We start from the raw sequence: 12093 nt of genomic DNA on the forward strand, positions 1-12093 counted from the left end.
AGGTGTGCATCCAAGACGACGGAGGCTATCTTTCCTTTCAGTTCACAGTTGTGTGATGATGCTGCCTAGGAGGGACACACTGCTGCCTTTTCTCATTTTTACCCCCATCCTAGCTACATGTTCTGGAAGCTCTATTCTGGATTGGTGTGTTTAAGGAAACTAATTCTCTTCTCCCACCTTGCTTCCATTCACAGGGAAGAATCTTTACCCAGGCAGGGTGTTCTCAAGAACACTGGGATCTCAATTGCCCATACTCTCCAGCTCCTACTTGTCTGGCAGTGGTTCTGTTATAAGAAAGGGGTCCTGATCCAGACCCCAAGAGAGGGCTCTTGGATCTCGCACAAGAAAGAATTCAGGGCTAGTGTGCAGTGCAAAGTGAAAGCAAGTTTATTAAGAAAGTAAAGAAATAAAAGAATGGCTACTCCATAGACTCCCTCGGGGCTGCTAGTTGCCCATTTTTATGGTTATTTCTTGATGATATGCTAAACAAGGGGTGGACTATCTATGCCTCTTCTTTTTAGACCATATAGGGTAACTTCCTGATGTTGCTATGCAATTGTAAACTGTCATGGTGCTGGTGGGAGTGTAGCAGTGAGGACAACCAGAGGTCACTCTTGTGGCCATTTTGGTTTTGGTGGGTTTTGGCCGGCTCCTTCACTGCAACCAGTTTTATCAGCAAGGTTTTTATGACCTGTATTTTGTGCTGACCTCCTATCTCATTGTGTGACTTAGAATGCCCTGTCTGGGAATGTAGCCCAGTAGGTTTCAACCTCATTTTACCCAGCTCCTAGTCAAGATAGAGTTGTTCTGGTTCACATGCCTCTGACTGTTCTATGATGAGAGAGGTGAAAATTCAGGGCTTTTCCTCCTCATTTCTCCTCAGCTTCTGGTTATAGGACAGAGATGTAATTCCAGAGAAACAGGCTGCCACCCCTTCCTCCAGTGGGATACAACAGAGGTTCTGCCTAGGTGAGAGGCAAAACAAAGACAGGTAGGTGTGTTAATCTGTTGAAGGGGGTGACTTCATTTGGAAAAGAGGATGGAAATCACATGCCTTAAGGTTTTCTCAAAAAGTATAGTTCTAGTAGTGAGCAATTAATAATAGAAGAATAGAGAATTAAGAGTAGAAGGCTAATAGTTCCATGAATATAGCTGTAACAAGAAGTAACACATAAGGATAACTTTTGACTAGCCACTAGATGAACAGTAAAATATGTAAACCCAGGGGTGACTGCTAGACAAGCAAGCTTAAAATTTAAAAGTGAAGGGGGGAAAATATGTCATCTGAGACTTCACATTACAAGGGAAATAGATTTCATTAATTAATTTAGCCAAGTCATTAAGCAAATAACACTAAACACCAACATCAACCCCTGGTGGGTAGTGGTGGAATGGTTGCTAACTTATACTCTCTAAAATGTCCAATTTTTGACCAAAAAAATTATGAAAGTCAAAGAAATAAGGTAATGTGTACCTTACTCAAAGAGGATTTTAAAAAGCAAGGAATATAAACTGTTTTTGAGGGTACCCAGATGTTAGAATTAGCAAAGACTTCAACAGGACTATTATAAATATGTTCAACAAACTAAAGAAAATTGATGAGAATGACATCAAATAGATTATAAATAAAGAGGTAGATATTTTAAAAAATACATATTTTGAAGTGGAAAAGTACCATAATGAAAAATAAAAAATACCTAAAGGGATTTAGCAGTAGCTTTGAGCTGGCAGAAGAATGAATCAGCAAACTTGAAGATAGATTATTAGAGAGTATGGAATCTGAAGAACAGGGAAAAAAAATTCAGGAAAACGAACAAAGCCTCAGAGATCTGTAGGATACTATTAAGTGCACAAACATATGCCCAGTGGAATGTAAAGGAAAAAAAAGAAAAGGGCATACAATACACGAAGATATAATGCCTGAAAACTTCCCAGATATAATGAAAACCATTAATCTACATGTACATGAAGCTCAACAAATTCCTAGTAAACTTTTAAAATATATATCTACATATAGTCAAAATGTTGAAAGCTAATGACAAAGAAAAAATTTTTAAAGGGGCAAGAGAAAAATAACTTACCGTATACCAGCAAACACAAATAAGATAAACAGCTGATTTCTCCTAAGAAACAGTAGAGTCCAGAAAGCAGTGAGGTGACTTATTCAAGGTGCTTAAAGAAAAGAGCTGTCAACCAAGAGTCCTATATGCAGCACAGCTATTTAAAATGAAGGCATAATAAAACATTGAAAACCAAGTCTGAAAGGATTTGTTGCTAGCAGATGTACCTTATAAGAAATACTAAAGAAATTTATCCATGCTAAAATAAAGTAATATCAGACAGTAATTCTAATTGACATAAAAAAGTGCCAGTAAAGATAACAACCCAGTAATTATAAAAGACACTTACATATTTCTTTTCTTAATTGATTTAAAATAATACTACAAATAATATCTACAAAATTGAAATACTGGTACTATAGCATATAAACATATAACATATTTGACAAAAACAGCCCAAAGTAGTGAGGGAAAGATGATTACAGTGGAGTAAGAAAGTGACATTGAGTTATTAACTCTACTCCACTGGAAGACTATCAAGAGTGATAAATAAGTTTCATCAAAAACACTATAAATGTATTTTTGTCCTTTCTTCAGTGACCTAACTTTATATATGGCAATGATTATAACACTGCATTGTGGTGTTTGTAAGATATACAGATATAATACATTTGACAATAATAGCACAAAGAGGGGTAGTGAAGAAAACTAAAATAGTACCCCCTTTTCTGCATGGGATATATTCCAAGATTCCCCAATGAATGCCTGAAACCAGCACATAGTAACGATACCTATATACACAATGTTTTTCCTATGCATAATAATAAAGTTTGAGGTATGACAGCAAAACTAGTATAAATTTCCTTTTCCTTCTTCACAATTTGAAGGATGAAAGTTTTGCTCTTACCCTAGATCTTAGCAGCCAAAGTATATGATTTTTTTTCTTTTCTTATTAAGTTTTGATCCTTTATCTTTTAATGTAAAGAAAGTATTTTATAGCTTCATTTTGGCATATTCAGATTGTCATCACCAATACTATTGTGTTTTGGGCCATTATTAAGTAAAATAAGGGTTACTTTTGCACAAGCACTGTAATATCATGAAAGCCAATCTGATAAATGAGATGGCTACTAAGTGACAAAAGGGCAGGTAGCATATACAGCATGGATATGCTGAACCAACAGATGATTCATGTCTTGGGCAGGATGCAGTAGAATGGCATGAGGTTTCATCGCACTACTCAGAATGACACATTTTAAAATTTATAAATTTTTTGTTTATGGTATTTTTCATTTAATGCTTTCAGTCTGTGGTTGACCACAGCTAACTGAAACCATGAAAAGTAAAATAGTGTGATATAGTTTGGCTGTGTCCCCACCCAAATCTCATCTTGGATTGTAACTTCCCATAATTCCCTCATGTTGTGGGAGGAACCCAGTGGAAGATAATTGAATTAATGGGAGCCTTTTCTCCCATACTGCTCTCATGGTAGTCCATATGTCTCACAAGATCTGATAGTTTTATAAGAGGAAACCCCTTTCTCTTGGCTCTCACTCTCTTTTCTTGTCTGCCACCATGTGAGACATGTCTTTCACCTTCTGCCATGATCGTGAGGCCTCCTCAGCCACATGGAACTGTGAAGCCATTAAACCTTTCTTTTGTAAATTCCCCAGTCTTGTATGTCTTTATCAGCAGCATGAATACAGAATAATACACAGTGAATAAAAATGACCGTATAGTGAAACAAATTGTATATGTATCACTACATTTAAGTTGGTAGAAATCTGAGATAGATGTGGCTAATTTGAGATGCAAGCTGTAATCCCAAGATTAACCACTAAGAAAATAACTCCAATAAACATAAAATTAAAAATAAATTAGTATTCACTTAATCAACACTGGGTCAAGTGCTGATATCTGACCCAGTAGATGCTCAATGTCTTTAGCTAGCATAACTAATTACTACATTTGTCTTCCATTTCCATAATACATAAAATTTTAGGTGAGAAACTAGCTGAGACCTCTATTTTTCAGATTCTCTTTGGTATCACGTGTACAGAATTGGTGGGTTCTTGGTCTTACTGACTTCAAGAATGAAGCCACAGATCTTCATGGTCACTGTTACAGTTCTTAAAGACTATGTGTCTGGAGTTTGTTCCTTCAGATGTTCAGATGTGTCAAGAATTTCTTCCTTCTGGTGGGTTCGTGGTCTCTCTCACTTCAGGAGTGAAGCGCAGACATTCACAGTGAGTATTACAGTTCTCTAAGGCGGCACATCTGGAGTTGTTCAACCCTTCTGATGGGTTTGTGGTCTCGCTGGCTTCAGGAGTGAAGCTGCAAACCTTCACAGTGAATGTTACAGCTCATAAAGGCAGTGCAGACCCAAAGAGTGAGCAGCAACAAGATTTATTGCAAAGAGTGAAAGAACAAACTTTCCACAGCGTGGAAGTGGACCGGAGCAGGTTGCTGCTGCTGGCTCAGGCAGCCTGCTTTTATTCCCTTATCTGACCCTGCCCACATTCTGCTGATTGGCTCATTTTACAGAGAGCTGATTGGTCCATTTTACAGAGAGCTGATTGGTCCATTTTACAGAGAGCTGATTGGTCCATTTTACAGAGAGCTGATTGGTCTGTTTTGACAGGGTGCTGATTGGTGCGTTTATAATCTCTGAGCTAGACAGAGTGCTGATTGGTGTATTTACAATCCTCTAGCTAGACTTAAAGGTTCTCCAAGTCCCCACCAGATTAGCTAGATACAGAGGGCTGATTGGTGCATGTACAATCCTTGATCTAGACACAGTGCTGACTGGTGCATATACAATCCTCCAGCTAGACATAAAAGTTCTTCAAGTCCCCACCCAACTCAGAAGCCCAGCTGGCTTCCCCTAGTGGATCCCACACCAGGGTGGCAGGGTAGAGCTGCCCACCAGTCCCCACGCCACACACACCTGCACTCCTCAGGCAGTGGATGGGACCTGGTGCTGCGGAGCAGGGGGTGGTGCTCATCCAGGAGGCTCGGGCTGTGCGGGAGCCCACCACGGGGTGGGAGGGCTCTGGCATGGCGGGCTGCAGGTCCCGAGCCCTGCCCCACGGGGAGGTGGGTGAGGCCCGGCCGAGAATTCGAGTGCTGCATGGGTGGGCCAGCAGTGCTGGGGGACCCGGTGCCCCCTCCGCAGCTGCTGGCCCAGGTGCTAAGCCACTCACTGCCTGGGGCTGGCGGCACTGGCTGGCTGCTCCAAGTGCAGGGCCCGCCAAGCCTGTGCCCACCCTGAACTTGCACTGGCCGGCCAGTTCCACGTGCGGAGCCCAGGTTCCCGCCCTGGTCTCTCCCTCCACACCTCCCTGCAAGCAGACGGAGCCGGCTCCGGCCTCGGCCAGCCCAGACAGGGGATCCCACGGTGCAGGGGTGGGCTGAAGCGCTCCTCAAGCACAGCCAGAGTGGACACGGAGGAGCTGAGAGCGAGCAAAAGCTGCTAGCACGTTGTCACCTCTCTGTCAGCTGTGACAATATGACAAGTATTGAACTATACTCAGAAAGCTCATCTGTTTGGAAGTAGACATAATTCCTCCATGTTCTATTAATCCTTCAGTTTGCTAAATATAGATATTCAACAAGCCCTAGAAGTTGATACAGTCAGAAAATGAGAAAAAAGTGTGGATCTCCAAATCACTATGGAGGCAAAATTCCCACCATCTTGCAATATTTACCCTTGATTTATATGTAATTAATAGATGCACTTTTACTGAATGGGAGCTAATGATATTTTCATGTTTTTTATAGCATTTTAGCCAGTCTTAACTGATATAATTCCTAACTGTAGTCAACTATAATCTCAACAGATCGTATGAAGTAAAATGATTCATCCTCCAAAAGAAAATTTGGATTTAATTTCATAAGAAAACTGAATGTTGGCTGTGTTCACATTCTGGATCTTAAGTACTGTGATAAGTTTTTAATATATATGTGTGTGTGTGTATATATATGAATATATATGTGTATATCTTACACATAATTATAAGCAATATTATTGAAATTATTTTCATAGTCATCATATACCAAATCCTATAAGGTGATTATTATTATCCCATTCGTTGAGAAGAGAAGAAAGAAACTAAGAGTAGCTAAGTATATTAAATATTTGAGTTTTAACCAAAGTCTTTCTAGCTCCAAAAAAATAAAAGTTTTTAACCAGTACTTTACCCACTATGGCCAAAAATTTCTTTGATAATCTGAAAGACTCTGGTTTAAGTATTAATTGACTTTAAAAGTTACAAATTATTTTTTGATATTCTGTTTCACTCATTTGATACAATACCTTCCAAAACACACTTTTTATTATATTAAAATAACCTCCTTAAAATTTTATTTTTGTGGCAAGCAATTCACCTTTTCCAATACATTTAATGCCTCCCTTAAAACCTATCCATTTAATGAAAAGCTAAATATCAAGATTAATATTGAAAAAATGATCCTTTTCTCTTAAATTCATGTGGCAGAATTTCATTCAATATGAGCTATCTATACTTTGTTCTAAGTATGTCTAAAGATGTTGGTCTCCCTAAGCTTTTCATTGTTGGTTTATTAATAGTCTATTGATACCAGAAATGCAATGCTGCAACATGGGCCAAAATGAATTATGAAAACTGTGGTGACTTCCTACCTAAATTAGTACAAATACATCTGTCTTTTATGTTATGCTTTTATTCAATAAGGAAAAGGGTATTTGACTTGGGTAGATTGTTTTATCAAAACTGAGTTTCTCATTCCACCCACTCTCTTCAAAGAAAGAAAGAAACTGTTCCTCCTATGGCTTTTCCCATGTTTATAGCAGATCATTCTTTCTGTCACTCACAGGAAAAAAAAAAATCATGGGTCATCTGTGACACCTCACTTTCTCTCATAACAGACATAAAACCCACAAGGAAATCTTACTGGTTCTACTTTCAGAATGAAATCTGAGCCTGACCCCTTGCCCACCACCCAATCTGCTGGCACTCTCTTGGGAGCCACGGCCTTCTCTCCCTCTCATCACTGCAACAGCCTTCTCGCTCCTCTCCCCACTTCCATCCTTGTCTTGTTTATTCTCAACACAGTAGCCAGAGTGTGCCTTTTAAAATACGAACCAAAACAATTTGGTTTACTTCACAAATTCCACCCATGGCTCTTGCTAATCCATTTAGAATGTAATTAAAAGTTTTAAAAAATAGGCTTATTTGCCTTCCACAATCACCCTCCTTCCCCCATGTCCTTCTATTCTCTCCTTGCTTACTTTGCTTGCAGGAAACTGTGCTCCTTAACCGCTTGATGGACACTCCTGTTCTCGGGCTTCCACACTGCCACTGCCTTGGCTTCAAACGTTTTCCCTGCTCATGCACAGCACTCACTCTCGCACCTTCAAGTCTTGGTTCATGTGTTACAGGTTCACCGAGGCCTTCCCTCACAATTTATCTGAAATTAAACCCACATGCAAGGGATGCCTTCCACTGCTGATTCACCTAACCTTGCTCTGCATTTTCTTTTTTTCTGTATTACTTCCCACTATTAGATAATTTACTTATTCATTCTTTTTTTTAGTTGCCTCTCTCTAAACTCTGAACATGAACTTCATGAGCACAGGAGTGTTTCATTTATTCTTGATGGAAATAGTGCCTAGTACATAGTTGACTCTCAGTACCAATTTGATAAAGAATGGATGTGGTAATTTAATTAAATTCATGCCTATATATGGCATTGTAAGAATTTATGTATTTTTCGTAATACTTTTCGAACTGTTTGGAGAAGACTCTACAATAACATTCTAATATAATGGCATCTAATTCCCATGCAACCCACAATTTCCTTGTGGTCTGTATGTGGGATATGAGAGGAAGTGAGGAGTTATACATGTTATTCCCCATATGTTCCTTACTCTGGAATAATTAATAAAAATATCTTAATTTAAAAAGTCATCATTCTGATAATTTTCAGTGTTTCATGGAGATTAGAAGGAAGAAAATTCAATCAGATGCTTTAAATTAACTCTAAATGAATACTAAGCACTTAGACATACATCATGTTATTTCCTTCTTGTAAAAACTTGGGATGTTCATTTGTTAATTCCTTTTTTGAATACATTTACCCCACGACTCATAGCTGACACCTTCATGAAGCTTCTGCGGTTCACAATTCTATATTCTTTTCAAAACTCCTTTTTATAAGAAAATAAAATAAAATTTCCATGTAAGGTAAGCTCATCAGACTTCTATTGCATAAAATATGTATGAACCAAAATTTTGAAATATTATAGTAATAATAAAGCACTAAATATTGTAAATATATCAAAAAGATGAATAGTCACGAAATAAGAAGGCTTACGTATTATTTTACAAACCAGGTTAGTTAAAATGTTCAGGTAGTATTCTTATTTCTTTTTGCAATATCTAGCCTCACCAGGATATCCTCTAGAAGACAGCAAGCTTTGAAGTTCACAAAATTTGATTCAACATTGGCATATCAACCTGACTTCAAAGGGATTTACACTGCTGAAGAATTTCACTGAGTTCAAGAAAGAAAGGAGAATCTAAACTTCCTGTGAAATCTAACTTCAGAGTGCCTGGTAACTTCAACGAAATCAGATACATTTGGGTATCAAAAACAGCTCAATTCACACAGAATATTTCTTTTTAATTGTCTGTTTGTTTAATATTTATTGAAATGTAACAATAGAAAAACAAAAAGTTAGGAGTTTAGTGTTTGGGGGATAAAGCTTTCCTAAACATATATTTAATTTTAAGTAAGAAATAATATTGATATAAATGTTTTCTTTCCTGCCCATTCATATGTGCACTGGTTTATCAATCTCATTTTTACTTTCCCTACAAAACTTTCCCTAAAATTCCACTTATTTTTTATGAGCATGCTTGATTTCATTTAGCATTTATTGCATTTAGTGTTTATTTCATTTCTTTCACTGAAGTTTAACACTTACATTTCCAGAGTCAAAATTACTTTCAGGTTTCCATCAGTGTGTCCTGCACTTTAATTCTACTCTTTTTTGTGGTCATGGCATTCTCTTCCCATTCCTACCTTCCTCCAACCCAACCCATTATGGTATTTTCAAAATTTATAGCTATGAAAGTGCTACTTATTCTATAAGGCCCATTTGAATATTCCATCTATTTTCAGTGTCTCTTGCTATGTCCAAGACTCCATGTTTTATTACCTTCGCATTTATCTGTGTGAATGAATGACTATAATTCATTTCTACCTCCCATCACTGCTTCTCTCTGGTTTAATTGAAGAAAAAATTATTTAATTATTTTGAGTAAAACTATTAAATTGAATAATTGCAACCCCCTCCATTATATGTAACATATACACAGGATGAGTAGAAATTGATGAGACTAAATTTATAATTCCTAAGTCAGACCTCTTAAACGGTTAACAATATACAATTAATAACAATGCGTGTACTTTATAAACTCTCATAACAATTCTATTGATTTTCAGATTTGAATAAATGAGGTATTTGAAAAGGTATTACTCTGTGGGAAGTTTAAGAGATTGATAGCCAGTAACATATTTTAATGATAACTACATTTTATTCAGCTATTTTTGCAGGTGAAGATGTGTGCTAACCTATAAGGAATGGTATTATTATCTGCATTTTGTTAATGAGTACATTAAGCTTTGGAGAGATTAAATTACTCACCCATGATCACGCAGAGTCAAATCTAGGTCTTCTCTCTCCAGAGCAAAAGCCAACCTAATAAAATTACTAGAAGTTAGAACTGAAAGGTAACTTAGAAATCATTTCTTCCTTACCTCTCATCTTACAAATGAAGAAATTGAGACAAAAATAGTTTCCTGCCCAAAGTTGCCAAGCTCTTGGACAAAACTCACTCTACCCTTGCCACCTCAACCTGTAATAACTGCAGTGAGCAAGTGGAGCTAAGAATTTCTGTTAAGTATAAAAACCGGAATGCACAGATAGATTTATTTCACTTCCCTAGTAGAGAACAATACTAAGCTGGAAAAAGATATGCAAAATATCACCCCTGGTGCCCTCTTTTACAGTCAGGAGAGATCCAGAGTGTATACCTCCTTTTAACACTTTAAAGGTCACAGCCTCCTGGCTGCTTATTTCTGGAAGCTGATAAATCCACCTTCACTGAGAGTGGAACTCCAGATCCCTTTTTGGCCCTAACTTAATCCAGGAAAAGGCAAGATCTTAGAAACTGTGGGCTGGATTATTCTTGATTTGGGGCGGAACAGACATGCTGCCTATGTTGATTCTTCACCTTTGTTGATGAAGTTTAAAAGTTTTAGTGAAGCCATTTGTGACTCCTGAGAGTCAAAACTTCCTCACATAAAGGGTAGTGTATAAGACCTAGAGGAAATATTATATTAATTCTGGTCCTGGGTGTGACTTTGTCTGGAAAAGAACAAATTGCTTACAAGTGCACTCACACCTCTTTCTGTCTTCCATGGCTGTTTCTGAGACTTCCTAACATCGTGCTGTTCATTAAAAATATATATATACCTTTACATCGTAAACAATTTTGAACCTGCTTAATAAAATGTAGAACTGAGAAAATTAAAACATTTACTTCATTCTAGATGCTCATTTTTTAATAAGTTAGGTGGTTTTATTGTGTGCTTTTGATGATAAGGAAGCAAAAGATAAAAAAGATACAGTCCCTGCCCATGATGGCTTAAATTTCAGTGGGAGAGACAAATAAATGCACAAGCAGAGTATTTCTATATAATGTGGTAACTTGCACAAAAATCACTTTACTTTGGAACACAAATAAAAGAAAAATTAATGTATAGTACTACATTTTAAAATAAAATATAGACATCTAAATAAAATTGTTAAAGTAAAATGGATAACAATCAATTCAATAAATAAGATCATAATTTGGATATGCTTTTGGAAAAACATGCACACACAATAGGGCTAATTAAGCTGTTTATCTCAGAAATTTTACACTCTAAAATGTTTACATAAAACTAGCAGTAGCAGAGACGGTTAACTGATTACCAAATATGTTTCTTTTCTATTGGGAGCATAGCTCTGCTAAATTTTTCTTCCTTTGTTTCTGTTAGGCTTGACAGTGATTGAGTTTTATCCAGTAGAATGTGAGTAGAAATTATAAATACCTCTTTCGCATATAACCATCAAAACCTCCAGTGTATACATTCTACATGTGCTTTCCCCTCTCAGCTTGGTGCAGATGAGCATAATGACTGGGGGAATAGGGGAGCCATTGCTGGGAAGACTTGTGTCCCTCAGTCAGTAAGTAGAGGTGAATCCCTCAATGACCAGGGACATATTTTCATGGCTGTTAAGTGAGCAAAAAATGACCTTAAATATTGGTTGGGTCATTATAATTTGGGGGTTCAGGTGACATTCTACTAATATGCCAGCCCTTCAGAAGAAGTGAAATATAAACACTACTCTCACCTTTTTTAAAAATCACACAGGGGTTAATTGAGCATGATTTATGAAGTCACAGGATTTTAGAGCACAGACTGTAAAGAATAATAGCCATAGAATATTAGGCATAATTTAGTCAAACAGCCTCATTTTAACAATGAGGAAATTGATTTAAATTACCAAGAGTAATTTGAATCCCTTCTCTTTGTTCCCACATCTCTAAGATTGATAACTGTTCCTACGGTAGCTACTTTTCTTTTCTCTTCTTATATTTCAGTTGTCTCATTATGAATTTTGTACCTAGTTAATAATTGTTCATATTAAAATTTCATTGTTCAAATAACCGGTATGGGTTCTTTCTTCTTACTGAACCCTGGTGTGGACATAGGAGGTTTATATCCTTTGTTGGTGAATGAAATAAACAAAAATATGAAGCAAATTATTACTTACCCCAATAGTCTCCCCTGAAATTAGCTGACCAGGAGGGGACACACATTGCAGCGATCTTAAGTGCTTCCTTCAACACCAGATCATGGATCAGACATAAATGCATAAGGATCATTCCAGGATGGCTTTGACTTTCTCAATTAGCTTTGTTTTATGTTGGGACATACA

General features: G+C 37.2%; 1 pseudogene; it reads right to left on the reverse strand.

Moving 5' to 3' along the window:
• LOC107967524 (THAP domain-containing protein 3-like) overlaps positions 1 to 12093 on the reverse strand; it is a 275942-nt pseudogene that overhangs the window by 183726 nt on the left and 80123 nt on the right.

The sequence above is a fragment of the Pan troglodytes genome, chromosome 1, assembly GCF_028858775.2.
Source record: "Pan troglodytes isolate AG18354 chromosome 1, NHGRI_mPanTro3-v2.0_pri, whole genome shotgun sequence".
Taxonomy (NCBI): domain Eukaryota; kingdom Metazoa; phylum Chordata; class Mammalia; order Primates; family Hominidae; genus Pan; species Pan troglodytes.